Consider the following 26,984-nt stretch of genomic DNA (forward strand, 5'->3'; position numbering starts at 1 on the left):
ATTTTAAGTTGGGGTTGATAAAGGTGTGAAGCTAGAAGGTTAGTAGTGTCTTTGCGCGAGAAGCCAACGGGCCCTGCCACAAGTGTCTTTCATCTATCTGGTCTCACTGCTTTCTAAATGGTGATGAGTAAAGCAACATCAGCGTGGTCAAGGTTTGGCACATTTGTAGTTTGCAGATTAACATTAACTAAACCATTGTACTGTGGGTTGCCTCGGAACAAGCCAGCAAAAATTACAAAAGTAGTCTAAGGAGTGTACGCCAGGCAAGAAGTAATGCAATTAATTTCGGGCTCAGTTACAGCAGGGAAAGCGAAATTCAAACAGAGTGTGGAACACATCTGCATGAAAAGCGCTGTCAAAGCTACACCCCAAGACAAAAACGTTTATAATGGTACAAACATATTGGCATCAAAACACACTGCAACATAAGGTCAATCCCCCAACTGAAGCTTATTGGCAGAGCTGTTATTCGCCTATATCGGGACATACATTATCCAGAAATTATTGGGTCCCGTAAGATTTAACACACTACCCTCTGCCCCCACTGTGACATCGCAGTCCAACCCATGGTTTCCACAACATGGTGGCAAGACATTGAGACATTTGAGATGCTCGGCGGATCTTTATTTATCTGGTACAGACATCTCCACCTGCTTCCCATGAGAACACAACCGATCATGAGACTACAAGAGCCTTGAAATGTTAAGAAGTTATGGATTTAATGTTGCAGCCTAGGAACTCTTTGAACCATATTGCAGACAGAGATGTGCTGAGGGGCAATTTGAGACCACTATGGGCGTTTTGAAACAGTTTCCTGAGCTCACATGCTTAATTATAAAATAATGGTGTAGTTACTGATTTACCCTGGCACCCGTGAACTTCGATTCATGAATTCTAATGTATGGAGAGCTGTTTAGGTTTTCCTACAGAAGCCCTGGGACTGTGGGTTTTGCAGCGTGCTGCCAAATCCTAGCACTGCTAGGCAAATTAATAAAAGTGTGAATTTATTTTTTAGTCCACATGAGCACCCAGGCCTGTTTGCAATGCCTAAATCTAATGTTGTCCTGCATACTTACCTGCATACTTACCTGCAGTTTAAGCCTCATAATTTGTAAATTATTTAGTTAAAACTCCATCAGAAAGGGGCATTTACCAGCCTGATGCATAACCCTATGCAGCCATTACTACAGACCCCCTCCTTTTTAGTGGGATAATCCGCAGCTGATAAGTTTCCCTGCGCAGAACTTGCATCCCCACTACATTATTCCCTCCTTTTTATTGATTTATCAATAACTAACTCTCCCTCCCCCATCAGTCCCCATTCAGCTACTGTTGATTTGGGTATGCACACTCTTTTTAATCTCGTCATATCACCCCCATCATCTTGGCAATACACGCCTGCCCATCCATAGCACATGAAATCCAGAAAGCGGTATCATTTTCTAGATTCTTAGTTTGTGTTGTACCCAATCGGTAGAGTAATCGATCTTTACGTCCTTGGTTACAGGGTTCGTATTTTCATCTTTGCCTTCTACCCAGTCAACATTCAGGGGCAACATCAATTTTCCTCTTTGGGTTAAGTCTAAACAGGGTTTTGCCAATTCAGAAGGTGACTAGCATGAGGACCAATGCTGGCACCCAAGTGAAAATGCAGTCCAGCCAGTTATTTGATTGCACCCCACTAACTTCGTTTGTCATTTTCTTGTGGAGTGTCTGTATTTCACTTATTGCCTCTTTCAAAGTACCATTTGAAGCTTCCCCATCGGGCATCACCATGCAGCAACTGCTGCCGAACTTGGCACATACTCCTCCTTCAATAGCGATTAGAAGGTCCAAAAGGAACCTATTTTGAAGGGCCACTAGAGGCAGTGCTCTTAACTCTTCCTTTACTACATTCAGACCTTTTTGCTGTTGTTGGCCAGCTGCAATAACCCATAGCGCATCAGCTGCAGCCATTTTAGATTAGCAGTGGCCTGCACACCCTGAAGCAATGAAGATGTGAAAGTCAGAGCCTTGGAGAACAGTCGGAACTCAGCTGGGATTCCGGCCACATTTTTGGCACTCTTTTTCCGACCAGTAATTTTTCTATTCAGCAGTGTTTTAACCTTGCTCTGCTGCCCCCCCCCCCCCTTTCCTTCAGCACAGGATATACTGCTTCTTTAACAGGGCCCCAGGTTGCTGCTATTTCAGGGCAGGGCTCTGCAGAGTAACGGTTACACAAACCCAATCTGGAGGAAGCTGAACGTAGGCCTTCGATCCACAGGTCCATTATGACGGCTGTCCCCTGCGTCCGTGCCGCACTCATCACCTTGGCACAGCTGTTGTTGGTACCCAAATGGATGGACCCACTGGACCTGAAAAACAAAGGGAATCGTGTAAAGCTACTTATGTCAACTGGTTGATGATTTTCACTTATCCCTGTTAATGCATGTACCTATTTTCCCCACACTGCTTTGCAGCTTTCGTTTACTTCGGCTACCAAGTTTTGATCAAACCCCACCAGCCCTTCAGCACAACATTGCATTATTCCCCCTTCTATTGGCCACTGTACCACACCACTCCTTATATTCTCATTAATGGTCTTGTGTGACACCAGGGAACGCTGTACCCCTCTTTGTCTGTGCACTGAAGTCGTTTGTGTTGGCTTATTATTTGGTGCCCCCATTTAAAGCCCTTTAAGATATATATGCATGCTGTCCATATGCACATCATTTTCACTGTATACCTCCTCCCCTTCATCCACCCATTGGACAGAGACACTTGTTCCTTGAAAGAGACCCATTGTTTTACAGAGGTACGGCTGCATCAAGCACCCTGCCTCCTCATACGGTACATCCTGTGGCAAGAAAAGCTTGGGTGCCCCTGTTACATGTGCTATGGAGAACAAACGTAACATTTGCCATTTGATCTTTCTCTTCCCACCTACAACATTTAATAATACCATTTGTTCCCTGATGATGTTCCCTGCCCTTGTTCAGTGTCGTGATGGAATTACTCCTCATTTAGCAAATTTATTTTTCCCATTTCACGCACCACTTTGCATGTAAATCACCTTTTTTCTCTAAAAAAAGCATAACACTAATCATCAACCCAATCCCAATGCATATTAATATAACTACAGTCCACAAAGCAAATATATTTGGTTGTATGTTAATAAGAACACTGTTCTGCGCCTTGTTTTCTCCATCCTCATTAGTTGGTTGTCTGTAGAACCTTATTGCTGAAAAGAAAGTCAATGAAAGTTTGTGTATACTTCCCATCACGTTGCGCTCTGCCCCTCTTCTCCGTGGAGCCAGTGTTCTTTCCCTGCGCATGTTGGTGAGATGGACCCATCCCCAATGATTCTCAAATGTAACCGCTGTAGGATTTGCTAGACAACGGTGTGTGGACCAGAAAATCTACTCTTTCCACTTCCTGACGTGTTTTATTTTTTACATATACGCGGTCCCTGGGGTAAAGATGTGCTGCTTGTGGAAAGTCCTTTTCCTGCTCATCAATTTGCTCAGTTCTTACTCTTGGTCTTATATGCTCGGATATATACGCAAACGATTTTGTAAGGTACTTGTGAAATTCCTCCCCTAGTATGTTATCCAAAATTGTATCTGTTGGAGAGTAGGCGCAGACATTCTCTGACCAGTAACAATTTCATGAGTCCAATGATCTCCAGTCGAATTGCATAAAGCAGAGTGCAAGGGGCAAGCAATACAACCAAGACTTGCCTAGCGCTTCAATTAGCTTAGCCAAGCGCTTTTTTAGTAACCCATTCATTCTCTCAGCCAAACCATTTGCCTGCGGCCGGTACACAGTACATAGTTTGCCTTATCCCCAAAAGGGCAGTTATTTCCTTAATCAAATAATTTGCAAAGTGCTGACCATTGTCCGAGCGAATTTCATCTGGGAACCCCCACCTTGAGAACACATAATCACTGGAATTTAGCCACTAAGCGGGCTTCATTATGGGCACATGGACCAGCCTCAAGCCAATGTGAGAACTGACGGACCTCAACAAGCATGCACCAATAAGAGGCACATATGTCTTGCATGTCAATATAGTCGATATGCAAGTGCAATCCCTGCTGTCACGTACCCTTTCGACACATGGGCCAGGTAGTTAAGCTGTTCTAGAGCCACATTCAACAGCTTTCTTGGCATTACTACTTTGCCTGTGCTATCATGCTGCCAAATTAACTCAGTTGGAGACAGAGACCACCCCCTTTTCTTCCATATATTTTTCCTCGTCTGGTGCTCCCCGCTGTAATTCTATTATTTGCACTATTGAGGTTTGTAAGGAAGGCATGGTATCAACAGTAAGACACGCAAGTGACCACAGTTCAAGGGTGTTTATTGAACTTCAAAAAGGGTTTGAAAAACACCTATCTAATCCGAAATCTACAGGTGGGAGTAGGCTACGACCATCAAATAACAGTCGTAGTGGTGTCTTGTCAAAATAAAAGGGGCCTACACTAATAAACCTATTGCAAATCCTTACCTCGACATACAAATTGTGTGAGAAACACTGTTACGAAAAAGAAAGGTGTTCACAAAATGATATGTCAGCATGTTCATGCCATTGTCCTCCCTCCCCCACATTTTCAGCATGGGACAAGGCAGTACCCTCTAGCTTAGCACAGTCTCTGGCTTCTCTAGCACGAAGATACAGTTCAGTCATTAGCATCAGGGCCTTCCGTGCCCAAGTCTCTTTGCCTTTCAGAGTCTTTTCTTTCAGAAGGCGTGATGCGACAAACAATGTTATTTTACTCTCACGATTTCACAACTACTCAATTTCTCAGGCAATTCACTATTCACCTTGTATCCCCTTCAGCTGGGCTCAGATCTTCTTTAAGGCAATGTTCAATTAGTCTCCCTTTGCTGGTCTCGGACCAATTTCAGTGTAACTTTTTAACACAAACTTGCTTTAACCAAATGCTTTCAGCTGATCTTCCTCCGCCAGGCTCGGACCAACCTCGCCTACTTTGTCATCATCTTTCTTTATGCTATTAACATCGAAGACTTTTGGTTGTGCACAGGATTTTGCTTGACCCGTTGCAGGACCACTTTGATTCCCAATTCTTTGTCACTCTTTTGCTTTTGCCACCTTTCAGTTGGATACCTTACAGAGACATTCAAAGAAGAATGCATGCGGTGCCGGAGCACTCTAAGATATCGTATCTTGGCTTCAAAGTTCAATCACTCATCTGTTCAATTGTACTCGTGTTGATTATCACATACGCTTCATACACTGTTTGCTTCAGTATTCACTATACAATGTTGCTGCTTGCAACGTTGGCTTCAACACAGACTGGTCTGGTATCAGTCTCCCCAACTCACCGGCTCTGCTGACTTCACTGTTGCTGCTTTGTTGGAGGAGCCAAGGACAGTACCACAGCGACATGCAATTCTCCCCGCCTTGACTATCGACGCGGGAGAGCCCCGGGTACCTCCAACACACAATGCAGGATTCCTCAGCCTTGTTTCCTGGTCTTACGTTTTCTATTTTCAAAGGTTCATGAAAGTAACGGTTCCTCATTAATAAGGTCAAGGGCACTTCCCTCCTTGCGATCCCTTTCTGTTTTGCCATCTTTCGCCTTGTATTTAACTTCCCTCTTGGAACTGCTGCTCCCTCATGTGCTTTGCCTCGCTCAGTGTGTTTTCATGCTCTGCCTTTTTATCTTTGTGGGGAAGTGTAATGGAAGTCAGGTGTGTGTATGTAATGATCAGTAATTGCCTGACCCTGCATGATTATTGTATTGGGACATGTCAGGCCGTTTTCTCTCATAGCGAGCTGTCTGTGAGAAAGCGTTGATGTTGGAAAAGGGGGTTGAGTTCCTAAGTATCCTACCTGGTAGGATGGGGTAAGGTTTTACAGGGAATGGGATACCACGTCTCATCATCCGGTGTCCCACTCCTACTCGAAGACCCCTCACCCAGGTGATCATCCTTCACTGGTCGACCCCCAGGAACTGGATCCAAAAGCTATGGACATGTCCTGGCCACCTGGATGACAGATCCCCGGGACTAGCGGGTGAGACACCTTCAGATTTCTCACAGGTTGCATTAAAGCTTTCTGATGGTGTATCTCTTCCTTTGGTTGTTGTCATCAATGCTACAAGTAGTATTTTTTTCCTTCTCGCCAAGCAACAGCACATGTGCTCCTTCTGGCAGAAATGCTGCTTCATTTGCTGTTCTGACTTCTTTTACGTTACCCAATTAAATAAAATCTTTCCCCCCCTCGAATGTGCTTTAAACTTTATTATTGCCAATTCTACAGGGAGTGGCAACATTTACAATAATTCATCCAAAAGTGCTGCATGCTGTATTGGTGTGCCATCACTTTGCCTGAATCCTCTCCTTTCCCACCTTGCTGACCCCAAATGTACAGGGGATGTTATGTACACAGTCAAAAAAGATATTGCCACTAATTATGCTGCTTGTGCAGAGTAGTGTGCTGGAAGGTGTGTTTAATAAAACACTATCCATTTTCCCTCCTTGTGAATGCTGTGCCTGTGCCGCACCACTGCAGACCCAGAGTGCATTTGTTCCCTATTTGGGTCGATACGTGAACTCCTGTCAATCACTTCTTCTTTTACCAAGGGGTTCTCTTCACTCCTGTCTATGCACGCCACACAATCATGTATGTAACCTGCCTCCTTATTTGGTTCTGCAATGAATTCTGCTGAGTTTACCATCCTGCATCTTACCACCTCTTTTGCAGGGTTCGTCAGTATAACCTCGTACCCTGATGATCTCTGAGTTGTCAATGTTGTTTTTTGTCCTTTCCAGTATTGCGAAAAGTGCATGTTACATGTACACAATTACTGGGCACCGCATTGTTGTTATTGATGCTTTCTCAATTCCAAAAGCAGCAGCATCAAGTGCCTGTTCTCAGGGAAAGTGTCCCTGCATCACCAGGTCAAGTGATCCGCTTTGGTAGGCCAGTGGCATGTCCCTGTCCCTTCTTTTGAATAAGCCCGGCGGTCATTACTTTGCCGTCCGAGTGAGAAAACAAGTGAAACTTCTCTTTATAATTGGGTGTAGCTAGTACTGGGACATGTGCTGACTCATGTTTGAGTTAATCAAAGTTCTCATTCACTTCTGCGGTGAGCTTCCTTCAGTGCTTGGAGTAGCTGCCTGGTGTATGTGGAGTAGTCAAAAACGCATTCCCTGCACTAATTGCATAAGTCCAGGAAGTGTTGCATTTCTTTTACCGTTTTTGGTTGGGGTGTTTTTTATGTATCGCCTCCACTCTTACTGGCATTATCTTTCCCCCATCTGCTGATACAATCTTCCCCAAGTAAACCACCTCCTTTTGACAGTAGTGCAGTCTCTTTGTCCACCCTATACCACTTTTCAGCCATTAACATCAGTAATGTCACCAAGTCCTTTCTACACTCGTCTTCTGCCCGGTTGCACACCAAAAGGTCATCCACATATTGTATCACAGTGCTTTCTGCTTGCAAATTGCTCACATTCATTTGTATTACCCTGTTAAATATGCAGGGTCCCTCCACAGTACCCTTGAGGCCTTCACGTGTGTTCGAATCTCGTCCCGCGATACGTAAATGCAGTGAGATACCTAGAGTCAGGATGCAGGGCGATGGAAAAGAAGGCATTCTTGAAATCCACTACTGTGAATGAGTGCGTCTTTGCTGTTAAGCTACAGAAAATTGTTGCTGGGTTTGGAACCAGAGGATATTCTGCCTCTATAATGTTATTAAGATGACGCAAATCCTGTATGAAATGCCCCTCCTTTAGATTTTTTGATTGGATAAATTGCTGTGTTGCATGGCTAGAAAGACTCCTGGAATAATGCCTTGCTGCCATAGGGTGTGCAGTGTCTCGTATATGCATTTGTTTGCTTCTCGTGAAAGGGGGTATTGCTTTACTCGTGGTAGCAGTGCTCCTTCCTTTATCTTAAGGTGAACTACCCCCACCCTTTTAGTATTCCCACGTCATGAGGCTCTGTTGTCCATAAACCCCCTGGTATTTTCTCCAAATCCTCCTGCATGTATTTTGTCTCTTTTTTTCCACCTATTGTGTCGTCTGGGGTACTGCTCTTTCCTTAACCTGCGCTGGACAGGGTATGCTCAGCTGAAACCCCATCTTCCCCTCCTCCCCGGCTAGCATGGCGAACAATTCTGTGTCAGTCACTCCTGTCAGTGTTAGTGTGGGATCGATGCACAGTATCGATTGCCATTCCAGGTTGTCTTATATTCATGTCTTTTCTCCTTACCACTTTCTCCAAGTATAGCAATGTGTATGTGCTTGATGTAATGGTGGGGGGGGTACCGTGGTGTGAACAAGAATTAATTTGGTAGTCAAAAAAACCTTCTTGTATGCATGATATGCATCATAGCAGTGCCTGTACCCCATACAGGAACATCTGTGTGTGGTTATCCCTCTCAATGTGCTGTGTGCGTAGTAGGCTTGTCTCAACACTGCAAACCTGGCTGGGTATATCCCAGGTGTGGTGCACGCCATCCCCTTTTCGGAGAATGAAATTGTGCCTTTCTCCCAATATGTTAATGGGTGTGACTTTCGAATACAATAATGGCGCTACTCTGTTGCGTCCCTATTGTTAATGGCAACTGTTTGGTTAGAGGAACCTCTTCGATGTTCCCCCGAAAAGCCTTGCATGTCCAATTACTTGTTTGATAACTGGAAATCTCCCTCCTTTATACAGGACCTTGTTGTCCCTATATTTATTAGAAAGGAACAATCCCTCCATCCTATTTGAACTGCTATCTCAGGCTCATCTTCAGTTACTGCTAGGACAGGACACACTCGTACTTCTCATGGGTACCCCTATTAGGAAAGTGTATTGCCTGTAGATGTAAATGGATTTCCTTCTACCACTGCTACTCCTGTGTAATGAGGCACTTTATTCTGCCCCAATAACCTCACCTTCCCTTGTGTGAGTGTTTGCACTGGTGCCTGTAATACTTTCGCTGTACTCTGTGCATCTGCTTACCCTATGGTTAGTCCCTACCTCTGTGTAGGCACGACCTGTGTCTGCATTGTCTGCACTTGCATCTGTTGCTGCAGCACCATTTGTGCCTGTTGCACGTATGTCTGTGCATTGCAGTTGTGGCTGCATCCTGTCTTGCTGTCCCGTTTGTGGAATGAGCGGGCATGTTCGTGCAAAGTGACCACAATTCCCACAAATGAAGCATTGTCCTCAAATCTGGGCCCCATTACCCTATATCCAAATCCCCTTCCTCTTGGGTAGTATCCCCTTCCCATCTGATATTGTCCCAAATACAGGCTTGCCTCACCCCCCACCCCTACTCCCCTGTGTGTGCGCAAATCGAGGCTGCTGTGTTTATGAAGCCAGATTGGTGCTGTACCTGCTATATCCCCCACGGCTGATTGTACGCTACTTGTGTGTATCCCCCTTGTGATACTGTCACTGGAAGCCCCCCTTGTTGGGCGGTTGGAACGTGTACTGGTCCTGTGAGCACTACACTGCAATTGCAATTGCAATTGCATATGTCACATGTATATTCCACACCTGAGTTAAAATTTAAGTTCAGATGATCATTCAGAAGGAGAAGCCATTAGCAGCAAATGGAACTATACACATAAACACACCTTTAGCTCAACTTGAGGCTGCCACAAAAGCTAGCGTGCCCAATGCAAAAGCACTACATACTAGATGGATTAAATGGTCAGCATCTAAACATGCTCCAGATGCAAAGTATGATTAAAAGGCAGAATTGCAAAGAATGACTGGATTGACTTGGACAATGGACATCTGCCCAGACACCTCACGCCCTGACATGCCATTGTTTGATTTTTTTTCAAGTAATTTACTGCGATGGGTCCGCAATACCAGCGGTAGGGACAAGTTCCAAATATGCTGCTGTGTTTGGACATTTCACACATGAAGACGCATTTATACACACTGATATTGCAACAAAGCATCTGGGAGACATGTCTGCCCAGACTGCTGAATTGCATGGATTCATGCTTGCATTGTGCCAAGCAGATTCAGGGAAGCTCACACTGGTAGTGTCACATTCAGATTACATTGTCAGGGCATATAGCACTGATTTGCATTGGTGGATTCAAAATGACTTCAGATACATTAGGCATAAAACTATTGGTTCCAGGCAACTCTGGAAACAAGTTTGGGACCTTAAACAAACGTACCCTTTGCTGTGGGTGATACACACAAGAACACATACTAAAGGGCACATTCATAGTATAAGCAATGCATTGGCAGATAAATATGACAAAGAGCACACATTCTGAAAAACGATAGCAGCCACAACTCGCTCAGCAACTGCAATGGATGAGAAAATAAGAGGCTTGTTTAGGTATTGTACTTAGGCCAAAAGGTTTCCCAAGTAATTATGTTTATGACATTGCAAATAACAAAGCAGTAGTCACAATTCCTATGAAAAAAGGGGATCCTATTAAAAGATTCATTTGTATTTATTGCTTTATATAGCGCCTTAATCCAAGGCGCTTTACAATGAACATCAAAATATACATTAAACATGGAACAGTAGAAGCAATAATGGTAAACGTGAGTCAAACCAGAAAATCAACATGTAGAACAATTTACATATGAGAAAGAAGAGGAGAGGAGGGGGTGGAGAAAGAAGGGGGAGAGAGTAGTCAGTAAAGTGAATAGTAGGAAGAAGGGAGATTTAGAAGAGAAGGGGAAGATAAAGAACAAAGAGAAGGGTAGAAGAAAGAGGGTAAGAGGGGGAAGTGGATCAGGGAGGGGAATGAAAAAGATTTCAATGAGGAGCGGAAGGAAGAATAGGAAGGGGAGGAACGGATAGAGAAAGGTAGGGAGTTCCAGTGTAAGGGGGCAAGGAGCTGAAGGGAATGGAAATGAGAAGAGGCACAAGGGGGTGGGGGAACTGAAAGTAAGAAGAGATCGGCAGAACGAAGGGAGCGAGAGGGGGTGTAAAATGAGAGGAGAGAGGAGAGGTCTAATAGAGCAGACAGGGAAAAGCTGATTGCAGCCACACATGTTGCATCTACCCGTTTTGGGGTGAGTGCAACTGCACAGCTACTCCTTGACCGGTACTGTGGCCAAGGCTACGACAACAAGTGAAAATATATATATATAGTGAACTGGGACACATGTCTGAAGACAACTGTGGAACACAGCAAAAAAACGTAAAGAGGCCCCTTTAAAAAAAAAAAAAAAGCAACCTCACCTTTTGAGATGCAATATCTGTATCATATATGCCCACTACCAGCAATAAATAAGTACATTCTAGTAATAGTGGATTCTTGCACTAGGTTCACCTGGATGATTCGTCAAAAGAAAGCGCACTGCAAATCAGTCATACAGGCAATTGGGGGTGTAGTAGCGATGACAGCAACCCAAAAGTTCCATGCTGATAATGGTCCAGCTTTTTTGGGGCAGGCTCTGAAAAAAGCATTAGATGTATGGGGAACAGAGTTGCACTTTTCCAATCCTTTCCGAGCTGGAACAAACAGAATTGTGGAAAGAGTGAGCCAGTCTATAAAGGTGAGCCTGACTAAATGCATTCTGTCACTTGGAGGTAGACCATGTGCCCTTAGTTATCAGGAGTTTAAATAATTTACCACACCAGCCTCTATGCAACAGTAAGACTCCATTTGAACTCTTGTTTGGGGAAAAAGATATGTATGCCTGATCTGTACACTCTTCCCAGCCCCCATGCCAGGCACGAGCGACTGCTGGTGACAACACTGCTGAGGGAATCCCTCCAGGTGGAAGCTGCTGAGGCCAGTCCTGAGAACACTCTCAAAGCGGGAGATTGGGTCCTGGAGAAGATCCATGATAAGACTCTGTTTGGCCCGTTTTATAGACCGGCAGTGCAAATAATCAGAGTGAAAGGGTCCAGAACTGCCGTCCTACCCGCATTACCACCCAAGAGAGGTACGAGGTAAGTTTCTGTGGATCACCTGAAACCCGCTCCAGATGGTTACCGCAATGTTTACACGCAATCCTTCTCTTCCAAGTGAGGAGCCTGTAGAAAATGAAGATGGGGATCCGTCAAATGATCATGATAGGCGTTCAGGATGAGGAAGAATGTACCACCCTTGACTACAATTCCACCATTCAGGGAAGTACTGCAAGTCTGCCAATTTGGAAACAGAAAGCCTTTCTAGTTGCTAAAGTGATACAGTTGTTTTGGACAGACTTTCTGAAACCGTGTTATAAAATGCTGGCAATATATTTCCTCCTTCTGTGGCTGCGCCTCACTGTTTTTTTCATCTCACTGACTTCCGGGCATTTTCTGAGCAAGGTTTCCACTCTACCTGCAAGCAAAGAAGTTGTTCTAAAGCCTTTAAGTTCTTCACACATGTTAGAGAAAAGAGAGCTCCAAGAGCGAGGAACTCCAGCCTCAATACAAATGTTTCCTCTAACCATGGGTCCTTTGTGGATGCCATCGTTCAAGACATTTCATGGCCTAGCTACACAGGTGCAAGTTCACACTTTTTCTGTGGTTGATGAATCCAGACTGTTTGCACCCAATAATCCTGCGTCCAGAACATACAGAGAACTGTTAAGAAATAGGCTCCAGAGATTTGCGTAAAATGCATTATTTGATGTGTTTGATGATGTTTAAGATCTCCATGAAACGGGGCCCCATCTGTTTTATGTGCGATATTACAATGCCTTCTTACCGACAGTCTTGGATTCAAAGCACAGTTCCCATATATTTCACAGGGACCATACCGAGCAGGAAATTACATGTTTGAAAATCAATATAAATTCCCTCCAGAGCCACATGTTGCACAACACATATATGTTGCAGATTCAGTAATTTTCGACAGAGAATACTTTTCAAACATGACTGACAAACATGGCGGGATCCCAAGTAGACCATAGAGGGATGGGTTCAACAGGTATGGCATGCCAAAGGTGTTCACACGTTAGGCATGGCATGTAGATTCCCACATTTGATGTATTTTCTTAATTATACGCAGTTACAGACCACTTGCAGCAATAGGAACCTGAGCTTCTACCCTGAGTGGAAGGAGGAGGAAGGGGAGTTCTGGAGTGCGTTTTATACAGAAGCGAAACAGCGAAATGGCACCAAGTATATTACTTATGCATCAGGGAGACCTGTGTTATGGGCGGTTCAAGCAAATTAATGCAATCAAAGAAAAGCAGGACTCTGTGTGGGCCCAGATAGGGCTTGGAATTGCCATGACACCTCCCTGACACAGGCTATATCCATAGGTAAGCTGTGCCAAGGACTGCTTTCACAGTATCACCTGAGTGAGGTGATACAATCGCTAGATAACTTCATAAAAGCAGAGAATTGGACAGCTATCATGCAGACGGCTACTGGTCTGAGGTGCACCCAAAATGGCTGTGTCAGGAGAGCAGCTACCTTCACCACCTCTGACCCTAGAGTACCTTGTGAGGTGGGACAAGCATCCATAACAGGTACAACTTACACTTGGTCACAAGCAATAATTCAAATTTTGCAGACTGATTCTCCACAGCCCTAATCTTCACCTGGGATGGCAAGTCATGACTAATCCGAGCGCTTCATGAGCCCGGACAGTGAGGCGGTGGCTCCTCGGGGGGGGGGGGGGGGGTCCGCAGAAGTCTCAGAAAGACCCCATAGGGACTCCACCAGGCCCTGGGCCAAAGTGGAGGGGTGCCGCAGACCCCACCCCCACCCCCCCCCCGAGCAAAACTAAGAGGGATAACAACCTCTAAGAAAGAGTCCTCCAACTACAACTTCAAACCGGGCGTGTCTCCAGGCCCCTTCCTGGGCTTATCACCTACCCGCTGGGAAGTGAGGCCGAGATAGCTACGGCTGGTCCCACAACATGGACTATCCATTCCCCGGGACCTTCAAGTCAAGTCGCCCATACGACCCATAAGCCCGTCTGGTCCGGGGAGGGAGACCTGAACACCGTCGAAAATTTGTTTTAACCCCGCCAATGATCAGATGCTGAATATTCTCAACCTGTACATTACTGGGCAACAGAAGAGGCACAGTTGCCTCCATCTGAGTTACTACACTGGTCCGGCCGGCTGCCCCGTTGGTTGAAGGCTGGTCCGAAAACCTTGTTATTGTTGGGGGGTGGGGGGTGGGCGGAGAGGGGAGTAGGGGGTGTCGGGGAGGGGGTCCACAAGGAGGGGGGGGGCACGGTGGAAAAAGGAGCCAAAAGGTTGAGAACAAGTAATCTTCAGGGAAGACTACAAACTGATCTATCTTGGGCTCAAAGGATGGGTTCGTTAAACAAAACACTTGCCATCACGACGTGGAATGTACAAGGTCTCAACGCCCCAAGAAAGCGTAAGTCGGTGGAACACAGACTAGACCAATTAGCAGCTGACATTGTCTATCTCCAGGAAACTCACCTGATGGCAGAGGACGAAAAACGGATACGTTTCCGAACCTACCCTAAATTCTACTTCGCCTCTGCCGCACAGAAAAAAAGAGGAGTTGCAATCCTGCTGAGTCAAAACCTGCCAGTAACTCAGATTACCATCAAAAGAGACTCGGAGGGGAGATTCCTGCTCCTAAAAGGCCTCTTAGTTGAACTACCTATTACCCTAGTGGCAATCTATAGACCAAAAAAAAAGCAAGACCAGTTTCTTTGCAACCTCCTCCCGATCATCACCGCTTTCTCCGCTGGCCACTTACTAATTGGAGGAGACTTTAACCTTCCCCCAGACCCGAGCGTCGATAAGACCCCTACCATCCTCCAGGGAAGACTACAGCAAAGCCTTGGCCATGGCCGAATTCCTACGGGAAACTGAGACGATCGACATATGGAGACTGCGCAACCAGGGAGAAAGGGACTATACCTTCTTTTCGCATGTCCACAGAGGGTACTCGCGGATCTATCTCCTGCTCGCCGCAAACTCAATGGCCCCCTATGTTGAGGAAATCCAAATTTTGCATATAGCAATCTCAGATCATGCGTCGGTTACAATGACGCTGCTTCTGCATGGAGTCCCAGAACACACCCAACGGCAATGGAAAATGCAAGATCATATCCTGGCCGATGCAGCCGCCAGCTCTGACCTTGCTGAGGCGTTTCAGAATTACTTCACCGAGAACACAACCCCGGACTCCTCAACGGCAATGGTGTGGGACGCTATGAAACCAGTAATCCGAGGGGTTGCAATGGACACAACAGCCCGACTCGAGCGTCAAAATCTGCTGAAGCAACGAAAGCTGGAGGAAAGGCTAGTAGAACTGGAAAACAAGCTCAAACAGCGCCACACGAAAACAACGAACCGAGAACTAAAAAGAGTAAAAAGGGAGCTGGAAATGCACCTAGCAGATCAGGCCGACACAGCATTGACTTATACCAAGCAATTCTATTACCTCAACATTAAAAAAGCTAACTGGCTCCTAGCACATAAGTTGAAAAAACTCCAAACCAGGAACTACATCCAAAGCCTGGTCGACAAAAATGGCAACCTACACCATCTGGACCCAGAAAAGCTCGAGACAATGGTCCAGCATCACGAAGAAATCATGGCAGGACCCCGGACACCAGTTCCGGCCACCGCACAATTCCTGGCCCCGATCTCAAAGAAGCAACCACATCCCCTAATGCCTGACCTGGAGCGCCCAATCTCAGTTGAGGAAGTAAGCGAGACGATCCGCCTCCTGAAAAACACTACGCCCGGACCGGACGGGCTGACCTCAAAATTCTACAAGAAGTTTGCTTACCTGCTAGCACCCCACCTGGCAAACTTATACAACTCATTTCTCTCTAAAGGGTCCACTACAGCGGCCATGAATGAATCTCTGATGGTGCTGATCCCAAAACCTGGGAAAGATCGGGCACAATGTGCATCATACAGGCCTATAACCCTTCTGAACAACGATGTGAAAATATTCGATAAAATATTGGCAAACAGGCTGGCCCCGCTCCTCCCAGAGATCATCCATGCGGATCTAGCAGGCTTCATTCCGGGGCGGGGCACTCGGGACAATATCCGCAGACCATCAACCTTATAGACTCGGCAAACAGGATGGGCTCGAAGTTGACAGTCCTCTCCCTGGATGCTCATAAGGCATTTGACATGCTCGACTGGGGTTACATAAAGGAAACCGTACTGCATTTTGGCTTTGGTCCGAATTTTATAAAATAGGTCCTAGCCAACTACCAAAGTCCCTCCACGAGAATGCGTTTAAATGGGGCCGAATCCGGCAAAACCAACATAACGAGTGGTACAAGACAGGGATGCCCCCTCTCCCCACTCATCTTCACCTTATCTATGGAGCCATTTGCGGACAGAGTCCGCCTGAACCCATCGATACACAGGCTCACGCTCAAAAGGGAATCCTACAAAATAGCCCTATATGCGGACGATGTGCTGCTCACACTCACCCACACGACCAAATCGATGGGAACCCAATGGCAAACCCTTGAAGAATTCCGTACAGCCTCAAGGTTCACAATAAACGTCTCCAAATCGGTGGCGATGGGCATCAACGTCCCAAGAAAACTCAAGACTGCACTGGAAGCTGAGCTCCAGATCCCATGGGCAAAAAGGAGCATTAGCTACCTAGGAGTTCATCTACCCAACAATACAGAGAAGCTGTACAAGACAAACTTTCCGGCACTTTTCAGTGAGCTGAAAAAAGACATTGGACGCTGGAGAAAACAAGAAATCTCATGGTTTGGTCGGATCACAGTGATGAAAATGAATTTAACCCCACAGGTACTATTCTTCGCACAGGCCCTTCCAGTGGCGATCCGGGAAAAAGCCCTACAAAAGCTGCAAGGGGACATACTGAACCTTGTCTGGGAAGGAAAGAAGTCGCGCATCATGCTCCTGAGTGCCGCAACGGGCAGCCTAGGGGTCCCGGACGTGGCTAGGTACTGTCTCGCAGCTCAGCTAGCCCCAGCCTTTGCTTGGAAACTTCTCGCCAACCGCCCCCGGTGGCTACAAATGGAAGAAGATTGGAGCAAGACTCCGATCAAGACGCTGCCCCACTGCAAAGAACCCAAGGGGACCCAAGACCTGGGCCCTTTACCCTCAACGAGGAACACAGTGGCTAGCTGGAGAAAGGCAGCCAGCCTATGGAAATGCAGAAGCACAATGGGACCCCTCACACCAATCTGGGACAACCCAGACTTTTCCCTGGGAACCGTACCAAATCATTTTGGGAAATGGAGAGCCGGGGGCTTAGAGACCATGGCAAACTTCTTTGAGAATGGCCGCCCACTAAATTTCGAGGAGTGCAAATCCAAATTTAAGATCCCGGAGACCGAAAGGTTTCGTTACACGCAACTTGAGGCATTGGCTGTCGAATGAGCAGGTCAAGAAACATGGCAGCAGAGAGTTGACGGTATTAGAAAATACTCTCGCTGCTAACCCTCCGAGGGGGAAAATCTCCACTCTATACATAATATTGGACAGAACAGATCCCACCAAAAAAGAGCCGTACATGCTAAAATGGGAAGAAGACATCGGAAGAACGATTGAACTGGAGGAATGGTATCACATCTGGAATCGATCGCAAAAAAGCTCAAAATGTGTGAAGAACAAGGAAGGGGCGTTCAAAGTCTGCTACAGGTGGTACCGTACCCCCGAAATCCTAAACAAGTGCAATTCAGCCATCCCGGCTCAGTGTTGGATCGGCTGCCCAGACCGAGGAACTCTGTTCCACCTTTTTTGGACTTGCCCGAAAACCACCCAATTCTGGAAGAACACCCTGGAACAAAAAATCAAAACAATCACTGGGCTTACTTTCCGCTGGGATCCGGGAATCGTGTTGCTGGGCGTGACAGGAGATGGCCAATTCCCCTTAACAGGCTGCATGGCGGACCTCTGCTCTCACCTTCTAACAGCCACCAAAATCTCCATCGCCAGATTATGGAAAAACCCAGAGGGTCCGTCTACGCAAATGTGGTGGTCCAAATGTTGGGAAATCGTAGCAGCCGAGAAAGTCACTGCCATCAGACTCGGCAACAGGTCTAAATTTGAGCGTACCTGGGCCCTCTTCCTGGACTATGTGCAGCAATTCCCAGGCATGGCAAGACAGCCCCCGGCGCTGCGTTGGATGGAAACCCAGGACTGAAAAGAAAGGGACACAACATGTAGTAGTTGCACGGAAAGTCTCCTACTTACAACCAAGTTGCTAAAGGCTGTGTAGTCTATAGGCACAAACCTGCAGAGGCTTCTGCTGGAGGAACCCATCCTAAACCCACACACAGAGACATACTGACAGTTTATAATACGCCAACTGTGAATGAAACAGTCTTTTCTGTTCCTACTCTGTATACAGCTCCGTTCCTCCTCCCTCCGCCCCCCCTCCAGTTATTATTGGTTTGGTTCTTGAAGAAAATCCATGATTTGTTATGATTTAATTATGCTAATTGCAGTTTTCGTCTCTTAAGTGCCTTGTCAAGTGTGAAAAGCATGTAATAGTTGAATATTTGCAATGCTTGTTATGCCAAAAAACAATAAAAATAATGTTGGAAAAAAAAATATATAACATTTTATTGTTATTTTACAAAGACACACACTTCATTGAGTACAAAAATATTGATTTTTTTTCTTTTATATTTCTCACTATTTTTTCATCTAAAAAACAAACTTCTAGACTAGCAGCCATTCTCCATGGCACATCATTAAGAAGCAATTCATTTTAAGTCTAATGTGCTGTTGATTTTAATCACACGGTAAAATATTCTCTGTCGGTCTTAGCTACTATATGGTACCGACTGATGGTCTCCTTATTAATTTGCATAGATGGCCTTTCATTCATCCATTCTTTAATTCCTCAGAAAAACATACCCAACATGTTTCATTCCTCATCTCAACTATCACACTAATTTACAGGAAATTCTTCAGGGATGGAAAAACACACTAGGTAAAAACAATTTGTTTCCAAATTGCTTCTTATTCTTAGTTTTCGCCTGGTCTCTAGGTTTCCTTTCTTGTGCCTTTTTGATTATAGCTCTAGGTCAACTTCTGGATGATGTTCTGTGAAAAAATAAGGTATAAAGATGCCTCTATTATTCACCAATCTTTCAATGTAGTTCAATTCTTACATCTTTTAAATATCTTTTATTTACGGGGGGTGGTGGGGGGTGCTGTTGCGCCGAAGCAAGATGGCCGCCTGAGTGTTGAGCTCGGACTGCGAGAGCGCACATTCTTGGATTTAGCCTCGCAAATACAGCTGGGCCCTTCCCAACTGCTGTGGCCGCTGCGTGAACCTGCGTTCTAACTCCACACCCACTCTTGGACCCGAGGACCCCCTGAGGACTTCGCTGTGACCGCTGGTGAAGCGGGACCGCAGACACCTGATTCACCCCGGGACACAGTTCCAGCGAGTGCGGCTCCACTTTGTCACCCAACTCCCGGCGCAGACGGCCTTTGTGGGGGAGAGGCATCTCGCCGAATAGCCGTGTTTGTGGCGTGACTGCCCGGCGTGCCCTGGCACTTTGTCCTACCAGCTCTCCCAAGCCTGTTGGACGCCTTACTTGCGGATCACCCTGTACTACCACGGCCTGGGGGCTGGATCCTGAGGCACCTGGTACCCCCTTGCCCTGGACCGGGCACCGCGGACGGTCTGAGCCGCCGCAGCTGATTCTGCACCATTGTGCCGCTCGCCTGCCCTCCTCCCGCTCCCCCCCCCCCGAGGATCACCTGTAACGGTACTCTTCAAGGTAAGAGAGCCAGGGGGGCTGGGAACAGGCTGATCATCCGGGGCTGCGGCGCTGACTCCTGCGGCCGTGGGCCTGCCTTGGACCCCCTCCTCTCCCCCCACCAGTGGGGAGAAACTGTCGGCGGCCACTAGATCTACATCTGTGACCCGGGCGCTCCGTGTTGTGCGCCCCGGGGCCCGGACACTGCGGCGCCCTGGACCGTGAGGGGACTCCCCCCCCCCCCCCCCGCCAACCCCCTACCCCCCCAGTATATACATTGATCTCACTGCAATCCTCCTGGAGGGCCATCACGTGAGCCCTCTGTCACGTACTGCCCATCCCTCCAGGAGATCGAGGCTCTGTGGGGGTGCCACGACTTTGGAACGGCCCTGGGGGCACCTCTCCTCTAGACATCACCACCACCAGGACAGGGAGTTGCTGCCCCCCCCCCCCCACCGGGACGCAACCTCTGGTGAACTACTGTGAGCGGGAGGCCGCCCTGTATGGCTGAGGTTTGTTGGGGTGCCTAATACTTGAGGCCAGGGATTTTTCTGAGGCCATATTAACCCGTGAGTCGGACCCGGCTCGGCCAGCCTTGTGAGATTTGAATAGCACTGAACTCTTTAATTGCTACACGTGCACCGGCCGCGGGCAGGGCCCAGCCCTGATCTCCAATACCCGCCCCGCACAGTACCGGCCCTGAGGTCCTGCACTACCTGTAGTCGCATTCTCACCAGTTCTACCCCAAGGGATACCCCGCTGCTGCTGCCACGGACGCTGGTCTAGTCCTTTGGTGTAACTTCTGCCTGCGCCGGGTCCGAGGTGGATCAGTGCTGAAGGGCTACTACTGCGGCAAACACATAAAGGCCTAAAAGAGGCCTTGGAGCATAACTTGGCCGCAAGCAGGATACGGACCCAGCAGCCGAAGGGCCACATAACTAGCGACCCTGATACTCCTGGTTCGACAATTGCTGCCGTGGAACTCCACCACCTCTGTTCACCCGCTTTCCTCCGGGCTCCTAGTTCCCTGACCCGGTTTTCACCATGACCAAAGGAGCCGGTGCCGGGAAAAAGCAAAGTTCGCTAAACATGTTCACTAAAACGCCATCCAAGCCGTCTCGAGGAGCTCCCGATGATCCTACATAGATCCTGGGATAATAGGGATATGCACGGCGTAAAAGCTTGACTGCAACACTTCCCTGGACGTGGGAAGGTCTTGTGTGTATGTTGTACGATCCTTGAAGTGGATCCGTACATAATCGAAGAATCGTGGCCGCCGAGGCACAGCAGGGCTCCCGCGACCTGCTGGTGGGCGAGAAGATGGTGGCCGCTGGACAAAGGGTCGTAAAAACGACCAAGGCGCCCTGAAGGGGCCGCGAACTGGCGTGGTGTCGCTGAGCCTGCCGTGACCCCTTTGTGAGCAGGGCGCTCGGCCCGTGAGCGGCGTGGAGACCCAGCAGCTGGGAACCTGCTGGGGTGTGAGGCGGCCCCCGGAGCCAGGACGTGAGGAGAGGCGGCAGGAGCCCCGGTGTATTTGGGCATCCTGGACGCAACGGTGGACCGCTGAGACCCGCGCAGGGCGGCGCCGCGCTCGCGGGTCCGCATTACGGCAACGGTGCACACCGAGCACCAGACCGCAGACACACACCACCCGGTTGAGCGGGGGTGCGCATGGTGTCCGGCCCGAGGGGGCCGAGGAAGCAGAGACGCGTGGCCGCGGGCCAACACAGAACTGGTACTTCCCCGGCAGGGCCCTGACTCGCTGGAGCGAGGCCCGGGAGCGGCGACCTGAGCAGTGGGACACCAGCAGCATAAGGACGCATTCCGAGAGGGGAGTCCGGCGGACCTTCCCGGCAGCACTGCATGTATCGGAAGGTACAGTCGCAGCCCGGGGGGGCCCAGGGGGTGTTGCGGACCGCCCACGACACGCAGGCTGGCGGGGGTGTGTTTTGAGTGACAGGTGTGGGGCCAACAGGGACCCAGACTCGCAGCAGCAAGCCCAGAAGCGGGGTGCAGGAGTGGCCGCGCACTGCCTCCCTGAGCATTGGAGCACTTAAAAGAGTTGGATGTGCCTCGAGGGGGGTGCTTGGCAGCCAGAGGGTATGGAACCTGAGAGGGCACATATGAGCCCCTGGGGGAGGCTAAGGAGTGCCGGGAGACGCCCGTGGCACACGTGCTGGCAATTGTGAACGGAGAAGCCTGTAAGGGGCTCAGCGCACCCTGGCCTGTGGCGGAGTGGGGCTGCACCCAAGCTGGGGCACTAAGCGGCCCAAACTGAGTACAGGAATGCGCCGTGGAGTGCGAACAAGGTCTGGGCCTGGTGGGACCTCACCGCGAGCTACTGGAGTGAGACAGTAAAAGCGGATAACTTCGGAGCACTTGCTGGTTCCCAGACACGGTATCAGGCGGCCTCCTTAGCCAAAGGGCGTGAGGAAAACGCCTGAGGCATGACTGCGGGTTAGATTGCCTTGGGGCTCACGGAGCACCGGAGTGAGAGTGCGTTGGGTCAGTGGATGTACAGGACCACTGGCTATTGAAGGAAATACAGTGGGGGCTGGTGGAGCGACACTGCGTGGGCGCAGGTCCATGGGAGGACACAGCCCATTCTAGGGGTGGGGTGAGCGACAAGGACACACCTGAACACAGCTGAAATGGCCCCGGATACGCCAAGAGTGGCCTGGCGCCACGCCGACTTTTGCACGAGGGGTGGCGATGCTGGCCTACGCCTGAACAGCATTGCATGATGTCTAACAAAACTGCCAGACCCAAGAACAAACAGCCAACTCTGGAGGCCTATGCCAAGATGCCTACAGGTGCAGAAGGCGGTAAAAGCAAAGACACTACCACTGCAGTAGCGGAGACACCTGGCACGATCCAGGAAGTGCTGGCAGCGATTGCAGACTTGAAAGTTGCTTGGGAGACCAAACTGGGCCTGGCAATGAACGACTTGAAAGTGGGTCTGGACCTCCAGATCGGAGCGGTCCAGGAGGAAGTCAATCTGTTGAGACAGGATGTGCGGCCGCTTGCAGAGTGCACTGGAAACCTGGAAAAGGAGATGGCCCCAAATACGGCGGCATGCGCCGCCCATGGATCGGAGCTCCATGCCCTCGTGCAGCATGTGGGCAACCTGGAGAACAGGGCGGAGGAGGCGGAAGGGCGTGCCAAACGCAATAACATTCGTATTGTTGGCCTGCCGGAAGGAATGGAGGGGCCTAACCCAACAGAATATGTAGAATCCATGCTTCTGCAGGAAATAACTGGCAGAGCACTGACCCAGGGTTTTGCATTTGTTGGCGCACAGGGCCTTGACAAGGTGACCGCCCCCAGGCACCCCCCTCTCCCCCGCGGCCACTGATTGCAAAGATTTTGAACTACCGGGATCGGGAGAAGATACTTGAATTCTTCCGAAAGGGAGGAGCGATAGAAAGGGGGCCGGCGAAAATCACGGGGTACCCGGACTACACTTTGCACGTACAGCGCACCAGAATGAACTTTGGGCGGTGAAAAGGAGGTTGAGAGAGGCTGGCCACCGATATATGTTGCTCTAACCGGCCAAACTGAAAGTGTTCTACAAGAACAAAACTCTGTTTTTCGAGATGCCGGAGGATGCTATGGATTGGCTGGACACGCAGGGTCGCCCTCAAGAACCGGACATCCAGACGGGAGCCATAGAAGATAAGTTGCACGCAGCTGGGTCATCCCTGGTGACATGACACAGGATATTGGGACTAGAATTTAGTATTAAATAAAGCTTGTGGGGAATGTGTTGCAGCAAATACATGCTGGCAAGATCTGTTAGATGCAATAATCCTGATCAGATGAGTGGGAGCTCCTTGGAGACAATCCTTGAACCCCATAGTATTATACCTAGTTAGGTCACCGTTAGTTCGGTGACGCCCCGCGGGGTCCTAGTCCTCAGTTCACGAGATAGGACCAGACGCGGGTGGGCCTGAGATCCAGGGATGGAGCTGGGCATTTGTTGGGGTTGGGTCGGGTGGGGGAAGGGGAAGGGGTATGTGCAGTGGGGCAGAGTTGGGGAGGGGGGGGTTGTTGAGGTTGGGAGGGATAAGAGTCGGAAAACGGGCCATCAAGGAGGACATCAGAGGGGGGGGAGGTCAGAAGGGGAGAACAACCAGAAGATGGCATTGAGTAATCTCAGAGTGGTGACCTGGAATGTGCGGGTCCTCAATAGTTATCTAAAACATAATAAACTGATGATGTACCTAAAGAGAATGCGGATTGATATAGCCTTGCTACAGGAGACCCACCTCACCACGAGAAGTTGGAGGTGGTCAGGAGAAAATGGAAGGGTAGCGTCATAGGAGCCACATACTCGGCATATGCAAGAGGGGTGATCACATGGGTGGCACCGCATGTGCCGTTTCAGCTGCTCAGATCAACGATAGACCCGGAGGGTAGAATGGTGGTGGTGGGGGACTCCTGGAGAACAGGGAAGTGAACATTATAAATTTGTACGCCCCTAACCATGACACAGCGGCATATTATAGATCCCTTTTAATAGTAAGATTTGCTCCCTGTTAGGTGGCGCAATAGTGTGGGGAGGGGACTTTAATTGCACCCTGAACCCCGGGATAGATAGGTCAGATGCCAAGTCGGATAAGCCGGCGCCGGCAGCTAAAGCACTGAGGACACTGTTGACAGACCTCAGACAATACTCGCACTACGCAGCGCCACGTGACCTACACACAAGGCTAGATTATGTGTTTGCTGCCGCTGAGATAATGGGAGAGATGGTGGGTGCAGAATACAAGGCCAGGGTACTTTCCAACCATTCGCCTTTGGTTGTGGAATGGCGGCATCAAACCCCAGGGCGCGAATCCCGACGTGGAGGCTGAGAGCTGAGGCCCTACAAGATGCAGGATTTCAGGAGGATTTGAGAGAGGCCATTGAAGAATATTCTATATCAATACGGGCAGTGTGCGATCCACGGGAACAGTATGGGAAGCATTTAAGGTGGTGGTGCGAGGGGTAGCTATATCAAAATCTAAAGGGCTCCAAGGGGGTATAGAACAGGAACTGCAGGTAGCAGAAAGAGAGTTGGAGAGCCTGATACAGAGTGGGGGGACCACCCGGGAGAGCAGCGTCAAGATAAGGGACTTACAGACGACCTGTAGTGAACTCTGGGATAGACTATGCAAGCTAAACTATAAGAAATATACAGAGAGGCAACATGCGGGGGGGATAAGCCGGGCAGACTACTGGCCTGGTTATACAAAAATGAGACCCCCCCCCCCCCCCCGCCCGGTGATCAGAGAGGTAAGGGATGCGGAAGGCCGAATCTGTAATACCCAGGAGGGAGTAAACGAGGAGTTCCTCAGGTATTATAAACGATTATATGAGGACACAGGAGAGGATATGAGCCAAGAAATACTGGAAACAATAGAGGACATAGGGCTGCCCACTTTGGATGACTTAGATCGTGCATACCTAGATGCCCCATCACCTCGGACGAACTGGAGGTGGTGATCCAACACCTGCCCACATGTAAGGCGCCCGTGTCGGATGGGTTACCCAGTGAGTTTTATAAGACATATAAGCAGGAGCTACTCCAGCCACTGCTGGCCATGTTCAATGAAGCCTATGAGCAAGAGGAACTACCGGAGTCCCTTTGGGAGGCAGTGATCATCCCGCTCCTTAAACCGGGCAAGCCGGACGTGGAGTGTGGGTTCTATAGGCCCTTGTCTATGCTTAATCAGGATAGCAAAATACTCACAGCAGTGCTTGCCAATAGACTTAAAGTAATAGGCAAGCTGATGCACCCGGACCAATCAGGCTATGTCCCCGGTAGAAATATCACAGACAACCATAGGAGGCTGCATCACATCATTGATCAAGCCGAGAAAGACCCGGGTGAGTTGGCCATCGTTTCGCTTGATGCGGTGAAAGCCTTTGATTCTGTCAGGTGGCCATGGTTGATGGCGACCCTGAAGGGATACGGGATGGGACCGGGATACATTAGATGGGCCCAAATGTTCTATAGCCCCCCTATAGCGAGAGTCAAAACAGGAACTACAATCTCAGATAAATGGCAACTTAGTAGGGGGACCAGACACGGTTGCCCCTGGTAGCCCATGGTATACATCCTGGCGCTGGAGCCGCTGGCAATTAGCCTGAGTCAACAATCCGGGGAGGTGGAGATTCGTACAACGGGAATCTGCAATATGTGCTGGAGGTGATGGATCGTTATGCCACCCTCTCGGGCATATCGGTGAATCCCGGGAAGTCTAGTGTGTTCCCCCTGGGAAGATATAAAAGTGTCCCGCTGGAAGAGCTGCCCATCCTGCAGATACCCTGGCAGACCGAGATGTTCAGATATCTGGGCGTACATATCTACCACAAGAAAGAGACTGAGCACAAACATAACACGGAGAAAGCGATTGAAGGAATCAAAAACAGCATGGTGTTCTGGTCTAGATTACCCCTTGCTATGATGGGAAGAGCAGCGCTGCTCAAAATGGTGGTTTTGCCCAGACTTCTGCATTTCTTTGTGAACGTTCCGTACCTGATCCCTAGGCGCTTTATTGTGAGACTTCATGGCCTGTGTAGGGGCTTCCTGTGGCAGAACTCCAGGAATTAGGGTGGCCCTGTGGAAACTACAGAATACGTGTGATAAGGGGGGGGGCATAAACCTGCCGAATTTTGAATTGTATTACTTGGCGGGACAGTTGTTGTATGTGGCTAGGTGGTTGTCTGCAGAGGACTTAGCAGAAGCTAGGCTCTTGCAGGGTGATTCAACCCCCTATTTTCTTAGAGAGACGGTGTGGCTGCCAAAAACTAAAATAGCGGGGATGGGGAGATTGGTGCTGGGCTGGGAAATCTGGTGCAGAGCATGGAGAATGGTGGGCGACCCAGATCCGCTCTCTCAGCAAGTCCCGCTGGTGGTGTTGTGCGGGGAAGACCCCCAACTGTTCAAAGGGGTCCGCAGGTACTGGGAACCGGTAGGCTTAGCCACCCTAGGAGACATATGGCAGGAGGGGGAGGCATTGGAATTCCAGAGGCTGCAGGAGGAGACGGGGGTGCATAGGGGCCAATAAATTACTTATACCAGGCTCATGAAACGGGTGAGGAAGAGGTGGTCCGAGACGGTACTAGCGGAAGAACCTGATGCCACCCTGGAAATGATGTACGATGTCTCGGAGGGTGGGCATGAGATATCTCGGATATATGAGCTCCTGAGCGCGAAGGCAAGGAAAGAGCTGCCCCAACTGAGGCTTGACTGGGAGGAGGAGGTAGGAGAACCCATGACGGATGGACAATGGGAGGGAGCCCAAAGGTACCATAAGAAGGTGTCCCGGAATGCGAGACTCCAGCAGATCCAGCTGTATGTCACCCACAGAGCTACCTGACCCCCCGGTAGAGTAGCCAGG

At 48.9% G+C, this 26,984-nt stretch overlaps 1 protein-coding gene across 3 annotated transcripts in view; it reads left to right on the top strand.

Moving 5' to 3' along the window:
- The window catches only part of IFT52 (intraflagellar transport 52), a 770,870-nt gene that overhangs the window by 57,503 nt on the left and 686,383 nt on the right, over positions 1–26,984 (top strand). The window contains exon 1 of one of the 3 annotated variants that reach the window (XM_069652340.1): positions 11,765–11,891. The exons of the other annotated variants lie outside the window; for them this stretch is intronic. The gene's annotated coding sequence lies outside the window, so the exon portion shown is untranslated. Of the gene's footprint in view, positions 1–11,764; positions 11,892–26,984 lie in introns of those variants that run through there. 3 annotated transcript variants of the gene reach the window in all.

Source organism: Ambystoma mexicanum, chromosome 3p (genome assembly GCF_040938575.1).
Source record: "Ambystoma mexicanum isolate Mex_15411 chromosome 3p, UKY_AmexF1_1, whole genome shotgun sequence".
NCBI lineage: Eukaryota > Metazoa > Chordata > Amphibia > Caudata > Ambystomatidae > Ambystoma > Ambystoma mexicanum.